This window comes from Triticum dicoccoides, chromosome 5B (assembly GCF_002162155.2).
Source record: "Triticum dicoccoides isolate Atlit2015 ecotype Zavitan chromosome 5B, WEW_v2.0, whole genome shotgun sequence".
NCBI lineage: Eukaryota > Viridiplantae > Streptophyta > Magnoliopsida > Poales > Poaceae > Triticum > Triticum dicoccoides.
Genome location: NC_041389.1, coordinates 674917401 through 674925137, shown reverse-complemented (window position 1 = coordinate 674925137; position 7737 = coordinate 674917401). Strand labels below are relative to the sequence as shown.

The following is a 7737-nucleotide window of genomic DNA, read 5'->3' as shown; positions in this document are numbered from 1 at the left end:
GGATCCCTGCACTTCGCCGCACGATGTCCAGTAACAAGGCACCTACATCATCGACCATGGAGCCACGCGGGGATGGGCCGAGGGGACGAAGCCGGAGCTGGTGACACTAGACGATGCGGACCATGCCGCAGCCGCACCTCCTGCCAACCCTTGCAGGTAGCTTCCTCACGCTCAACGCTCACCCCGTTGGAGCACTTGGAAACCAGCGGCGTTTGCGGGGCCGGCTCTACTCCATCCTCATCATCTTCATCATAATGTCAGTCATCGAGGGAGCTCCACGAAGACCGCACCATGTCCGTAGCCAAAGCATCAAAAGCACCCGAGGCAGCCAGCAGCTCTCCAGCCCTCATGCAGTAAGAGGGCCCAATGACATGACCGCCATCTCCAGCAGCAATGACGGGTGATGCGGTACGTGTTGGCGTCGCGAGGACCAGATTGGAGCTGGCCGACGACTCGGACGTGGACGAAACCTCACACAAGACCAGTCGTCCATGCACGGTCGGGTTAGCCTTGCGGGAGGCAAGGGAGGCCGCAGCGAAGCCACGCACAGATGGCGGTGGCAGACGGGCGGGGGCGACGCAGGCAGCAGGAGCAGCCACAGAGGACAGGGCGGCTCCCATCGTCGGAGCAGCAGGAGGGCGAGGCCGGCCCGAAGGTCGCCATGAATCGGTCCGGGGAAGGAGGCGTCGGAGCCTGGCCGCCACAAGCAGAGCGAACGGAGGTCGAGGCGGAGCAGCAGTAACTGGACGAGGCCGCTGCACCGGAGGTCTGTCGAGGAAGAAGCGGGTGGCCGCGCCGCGCGCCCACCCGCGAGCGTGAACGGGAGGTGCCCATCTCCTCACATGAGGCATGCAGGATGCAGCTGAGCAGGGGCACCGGATCTGGCCTCGGCGGCCACATGAGAAGGACGGATTTGGCGGCATCGCGGGCGGACACTCACCCGACGAAGGAGTGCTGTCAATGGATAGGCGTTGAGTGCAGCAACCGAACCGGCCATGTCATCAAGCTTGAGCTCTACGGGTCTAACACCATGGGTTGGCCGATGGGAGGTGAGATAAACCCCTCCTTGCTCACTCTACGACATCTGAGGCACCTTGATCTCTCGTTCAACGACTTTGGTGGAATGCCCATTCCGGAGTTCATCGGTGGCCTCCGGAGCCTAACGCATCTCCTCCTCTCCGGCTCGTTTTTCGGCGGGCAAATCCCTCCCCACCTCGGAAACCTCTCCAACCTGCTCATCCTTGACCTCTCGAATCAGCTGCACAGTTGTTACTCGCCTGATCTCGCATGGGTCTCGCAGCTAGGGAAGCTACATTACCTTGGCATGTCCCAGGTGGACCTTAGCACCGCCGTCGACTGGGCTCATGTTGTTAACATGCTTCCCTCCCTCGTAAGTCTTGAACTACAATCTTGCGGACTTCAGAGCACTATGCCTCCACCGTTGCACTCCAACCTCACATCACTAGAGGACCTCTACCTCGACTCCAACTCCTTTAACTCGCCCTTTGGAGCCAACTACTTGGCTTGGGATTTACCTGCTCTTAGAATTCTTAAAATGCATAGCTGCGGGATCTGGGGACCTATCCCTGCCGAGGTCGGAAACTTTACCTACATCCAATCACTGTTCCTTGATAATAACAACTTCTCCGGCATGGTGCCATCGACCTTCAAGAAACTCAAGAAACTACAAATGCTAAAATTATCACACAACCTCATTAGCGGGGGCATAGAAGATCTATTGTTGCATAGTTTGCCAACAGATGAGTTACAAGAGTTGCACTTGAACCACAACAACTTGGCAGGGAGAATCCCAGCTCGTTTAGAGCACTTTAGCAGCTTGACAACACTTCGGCTGAATGACAACAAACTATTTGGAGAGGTACCCGTTGGTATACGAGAACTCACAAATTTAAAGGAGTTACGGTTAAACTCAAACAACCTACATGGTACAATCACTGAAGACCATTTCATGAACCTGACTAGCCTAGAAGTGTTGTGGCTCTCCAATAATTCATTAACCATGTTGGTTAACAACACATGGAACACTCCATTCAAATTAACTTCAGCGAGCTTTCGATCTTGCATCCTAGGACCACAGTTTCCAACATGGATTAGCCAAACAACACTCAGCACTCTTGATATTTCAAATACAAGTATACATGATTCCATTCCTGATGAGTTTTGGGCTGCAGTTTCCCGTGCTAAAATTTTGGATTTGTCGGGAAATCGAATTGTTGGCAGGCTTCCCACGGTTTTTCTGTTTGGTGGATTGGAAGCTATGATATTGGATATCAGTTCTAACCAACTTGTTGGCCTGATTCCAACACTCCCAAAGAGCCTTCTCTACTTGGACCTCTCTGGGAACAACCTATCAGGCGAACTGCCAAAAGATATTAGAGCACCAAAGATGCAAGTACTCATGCTCTTCAAAAATTCCTTTTCCGGCATCATTCCATGCTCCCTGTTTGAGTTGGAACAATTGAAGTTCTTAGACCTATCAGAGAACCAACTAAATGAAACATTGCTAGATTGCCCTCATGCACCAGAAACTTCAAATCTTTTCATGCTTAGCTTGAATAACAACAATCTTTCAGGAGAATTTCCATCGTTTCTTCAGAGGTGTAAAGAACTGAAATTCCTTGATCTGGCATACAATCAATTTTCTGGGAACTTGCCGACGTGGATCGGTTCAAAGTTACCATACTTGGCATTTATGCGGTTGCGGTCAAACATGTTCTCTGGTGGTATCCCTATTGAACTCACTGGGATAAAGGGGCTTCAGTATTTAGACATTGCAAGTAATAACATCTCAGGGGACATACCAATGTCACTTGGGAATCTTGTGGCGATGGCTCATACTCCCAACCAACAAGATGCCCTTTTCCAAATTGTCCGCTTTCGATTGGCTTCCACATATATGTACCTCATCAATCCCACTGATATGGATAGTTTGGTGGTGGTCACAAAGGGTCAACAGCTTGAATACACAACAGGAATCGCGTACATGGTGAACATTAATTTTTCCTGCAACAGATTAACAGGGAAGATTCCCCAGGAAATTGGCATGCTCGTAGCATTAACAAACTTGAACTTGTCTTGGAATCATCTCAGCGGCATAATACCCCAAACTATTGGTGAGCTACGGGCCATGGAATCTTTCGACCTCTCTCGTAATGAGCTCTCTGGTGAAATCCCTACAAGTTTAGCATCTCTAACATCATTGACTCATTTGAACTTGTCATATAACAATCTAATGGGAACAATACCATCTGGAAATCAGTTAAGGACTCTGGATGACCAGCCATCCATCTATGTTGGCAACCCAGGTCTCTGTGGTCCACCTGTATCAAGCAACTGTTCAGGAACTGCAATCACCCCACGGGCTCTTCAATATCAGCATGAGGGCATGAGCGATGTGTTGTCATTATACCTCGGTATTGGCACCGAGTTTTTAGCTGGTCTCTGGATTGTCTTTTGTGGCTTCTTGTTCAAGCGGAATTGGAGAAATCGTTGGTTCTCGTTTTGTGACAGCATGTATGATTGGATTTATGTGAAAGTGGCACTGAGTCGGGCTTCACTGGCAAGGAAAATGCAGTAAGGGCTGGCTGAGATCATCGCTAGCTGGAACTTATGTTCTTACATAGTTTATGAATCTGGGATTAGTATTAAGCCCCTTTTGTCTTATGTAACGCTCTTCTTTGCCATCTAAGTTGTAGCATGATGAAATGTGCATGTTTTCATCTTATGGATACGTATATGAAGTAAGACATGTGTATGGTTGTATTACCAAAAATTTCAGTGATAATAAATATTGTCCTATGTGTTGCCTCATCAGAATTCAGAGGCTCTCGAACCTGAGGCGACATTGCCCAAGCTTGTTGCCTCATCAGGATTCAGAGCCTCGCATTGCCGCATACGGTATTGACGTGTGAGTTGCAATGTGACGAAGGGATCTTCAGTCTGCTCTGCAACAACCGATCGAGCACCAAATCAGACGATTGTCTCACCCGCGAATCATGGCGACCGAAAAAAACCTGGACACGAACGACTCACCTAGGCACCAACGCCGACAACCACACCTTTGGCACGAAACTATACACACGCATGAACACACACTTACTACATGGAGCTGGTACCCTGGGGATACGCCGTCGGGCCGGGTAGGGCCGCCATGCCAAACCAGCAGAGCTACGAATCAGTTTAGGTGATATACTGAAACCCGAAAAAATGGTAATGTTCTAAGTATACTGAAAGAGATAGAAACCAAACCATCCCCAAAACTAGCCACTGGATAGTACTGTACTCTAGAACGTTTTGAGTCAGAGATGGAGTGCTAGCTAGGATATCATAAGAAAATTCCTACTACTCCCTCTGTAAACAAATATAAGAGCGTTTAGGTCATTAAAGTAGTGATCTAAACACTCTTATATTTCTTTACGGAGGGAGTACTATTTTGTAACGTAGTTAATGTGTACTGTACAAAGGAGCTGAGCTCAGCAGACAGCAAGCAGTGCGTGGATGTGCTGGTCTCAACTTGCCGCCGTTTACGACTTTGACGAGCTACCCTGTTTGGTATGTGGAATTTTATGCTGCTGTGGATATACAACCGACAGTCCAATTTTCGCATCTCAATTCAGTCAGCTTGGTTGGCGGACGGTGCATTTCGCTGTTGCTACCGGGAAAATGACGAGGCCAAGGCATCTGATCCGAGTTGTGGTGATCCTCCTAGCGACGTGGTCCCTCCTCTTCCTCCGGAGCTCGTCGGCCGCAGTCGTGCCTAAACTCCGACCACCGCCACCAGCAGCAGCGCCAGGAGGCACCCTCTGCATCCCCCGCGAGCGGGACGCGCTTCTCGCCTTCAAGGCTGGCCTCACCGACCCGAGCAACTACCTTTTGTCATGGCGGGGCGAGGTGGACTGCTGCCGGTGGACCGGCGTCGAGTGCAGCAACCGGACCGGCCATGTCGTCAAGCTCCAGGTCAGAAGCCACACCAACTCGGAAGGTGAACTCGTGCCCGGAACTACCATTGGAGGTGAGATAAGCTCCTCCTTGCTCACTCTGCGTCATCTCAAGCACCTGGACCTCTCGTCCAACAACTTCGGCGGCGGGCCCATCCCGGAGTTCATCGGTGGACTCGGGAGCCTGACACATCTCCTCCTCGCCAACTCGTACTTCGGCGGCCGGATCCCTCCCCACCTCGGAAACCTCTCCAACCTGCTCGTCCTTGACCTCTACGACTACCATCAGTCCCACAGTTGTTACTCGCCTGATCTCGCATGGGTGTTGCGCCTGCGGAAGCTACGCCACCTCGCCATGTCCGGGGTGGACCTAAGTGCCACCGTCGACTGGGCTCATGCTGTCAACATGCTCCCCTCCTTGGTACTCCTTGAACTAGTATCTTGCGGGCTTCGGAACACTATGCCGCTGCCGTTCCGCTCCAACCTCACATCACTAGAGATCCTCCATCTCGAGTCCAACTCCTTTAACTCGTCCTTTGGAGCCAACTACTTGGCTTGGGACCTACCTGCTCTCCAACATTTTTACATGGATAGCTGCGGAATCAAGGGCTCTATCCCTGACGCAGTGGGAAACTTGACCTCCATTCAGTCACTGTCCCTTGGCAGAAATAACTTCTTTGGCATGGTGCCATCGACCTTCAAGAAACTTGAAAAATTGCGATTCCTCAACTTAGGGGGCAACTTCATTGGCGGGGACATACAAGATCTATTGCACAGATTGCCAACGGATGAGTTACAACAGCTATACTTGTACCAAAATAATTTGACAGGGAACCTTCCAGATTGGCTAGAGCAATTTAGCAGTTTGTCCATACTTTGGCTCCATAATAACAAACTATCCGGAGAGATACCGATCAGTATAAGGGAACTCACAAGGTTAAAGGAGTTACGGCTGGATTCAAACAACTTGCATGGTATCATCACCGAAGAGCATTTCAGGAATCTTACTGGCCTACAGGTTCTATGGATCTCCAATAACTCCTTAACTATGCTGGTTGACAGCACGTGGAACTCTCCATTCAAATTAACTTCAGCGGGCTTTAGATCTTGCATCCTAGGCCCCTGGTTTCCAACATGGATTAGCCAACCAACACTCGACATTCTTGATATTGCAAACACAAGTATACATGATTTCATTCCCGTTGAGTTTTGGATGGCAATGCACAATGTGAAAGTTTTGGAGTTATCGGAAAATCGGTTTGTTGGCAAGCTTCCCACTTTTTCTATATTTGGTGCATTGGAAGTTGTCGTGTTGGATATCGGTTCAAACCAGCTTGATGGCCCGATTCCGGCACTCCCAAAGAACCTAGTCTACCTGGACCTCTCTAGGAACAACCTATCGGGTGCACTACCGTCAGATATTGGAGCGCCGATGGTAGAAACACTCATGCTCTTCCAAAATTCTTTTTCCGGAACCATTCCATGCTCCCTGTTTGAGTTGCAGCAACTGAAGTTCCTCGACCTATCAGAGAACCTACTGAACGGCACATTGCCCAATTGCCCTGAGATACCCAAAAGGTCAAATATCAGCATGCTTAACTTGAATAGCAATGATATTTCAGGAGAATTCCCATCAATTCTCAAGAGGTGTAAAGAGCTAAAATTCCTTGACCTGGCATACAATAAATTTTCTGGGAGGTTACCAACATGGATCAGGTCAAAGTTACCATACTTGGCATTTCTGCGGTTGCGGTCAAACATGTTTTTTGGTGGCATCCCTTCCAAAATTACCAAGATGAATCGGCTTCAGTACTTAGACATTGCAAGCAACAACATCTCAGGGAACATACCAGTTTCACTTGGGAGCCTCGTAGCTATGGCTCATACTCCCAATCAACAAGATGGCCTTTCCCAATATGTCCAAATTCAACTGCCTTCGTCGGGAACTGTTGGTGCTACTAATGGTGATAGCTTTTGGGTAGTCACAAAAGGTCAGCAGCTTGAGTACAAAACAGGAATTAATTACATGGTAAACATTGATCTTTCCAGCAACAGTTTGACAGGGCAGATTCCTCAGGAAATCGGCATGCTCGTTGCATTGAAAAGCTTGAACTTGTCATGGAATCACCTTAGTAGCATAATGCCCCAAACTATTGGTGAGCTTCGTGCAGTGGAATCTCTGGATCTCTCCCATATATAATGTGCTCTCTGGTGAAATCCCTACAAGTTTGGCAGACCTGACATCATTGGCCCACTTGAACTTGTCGTATAACAATCTGACAGGAAGCATACCTTCCGGCAATCAACTACAAATTTTGGACGACCCGGCATCCATCTACATCGGCAACCCAGGTCTCTGTGGTCCACCCATCTCAAGGAACTGTTCAGGAACTGAAACCTCTCCACGGGCTCCTGAAGATGAGCATGAGGGCATGATAAAATCTCACCGTTGCCATCTTATGAATATGTGTATGAATTCAGACATGTGTAAGGCTGCATGACCAAATTGCAGTAATGATAAATAGATGAAAGCAGTTGGCTCTCGAACCTGCGGCGACATTGCCCAGTCTTGCTGCTTCATCAGAATTCAGAGTCTCACACTGGCGCGTACAGACTGTACTGACCCGTGAGTTGCAGTGTGACGAGGGGATCTTCGCATTCTTCTCTGCAGCAACCGAGCGCCAAATCAGACGAGCATCCCGGCCATGAATCACAGATACGGATGAATCGTCCTTCACCTGGATCCACACGTCGGGGGCGCATCCGTTGGTGAGTAGGA

The 7737-nt window shown here is 49.3% G+C and overlaps 2 pseudogenes; both read left to right on the top strand.

The window, feature by feature from the left end:
* Window positions 1–550: 550 nt before the first annotated feature.
* LOC119310472 lies at window positions 551–4566 on the top strand (annotated as a pseudogene).
* An 84-nt stretch (window positions 4567–4650) lies between these two features.
* On the top strand, window positions 4651–7459 carry LOC119310471 (annotated as a pseudogene).
* Window positions 7460–7737: the final 278 nt, after the last annotated feature.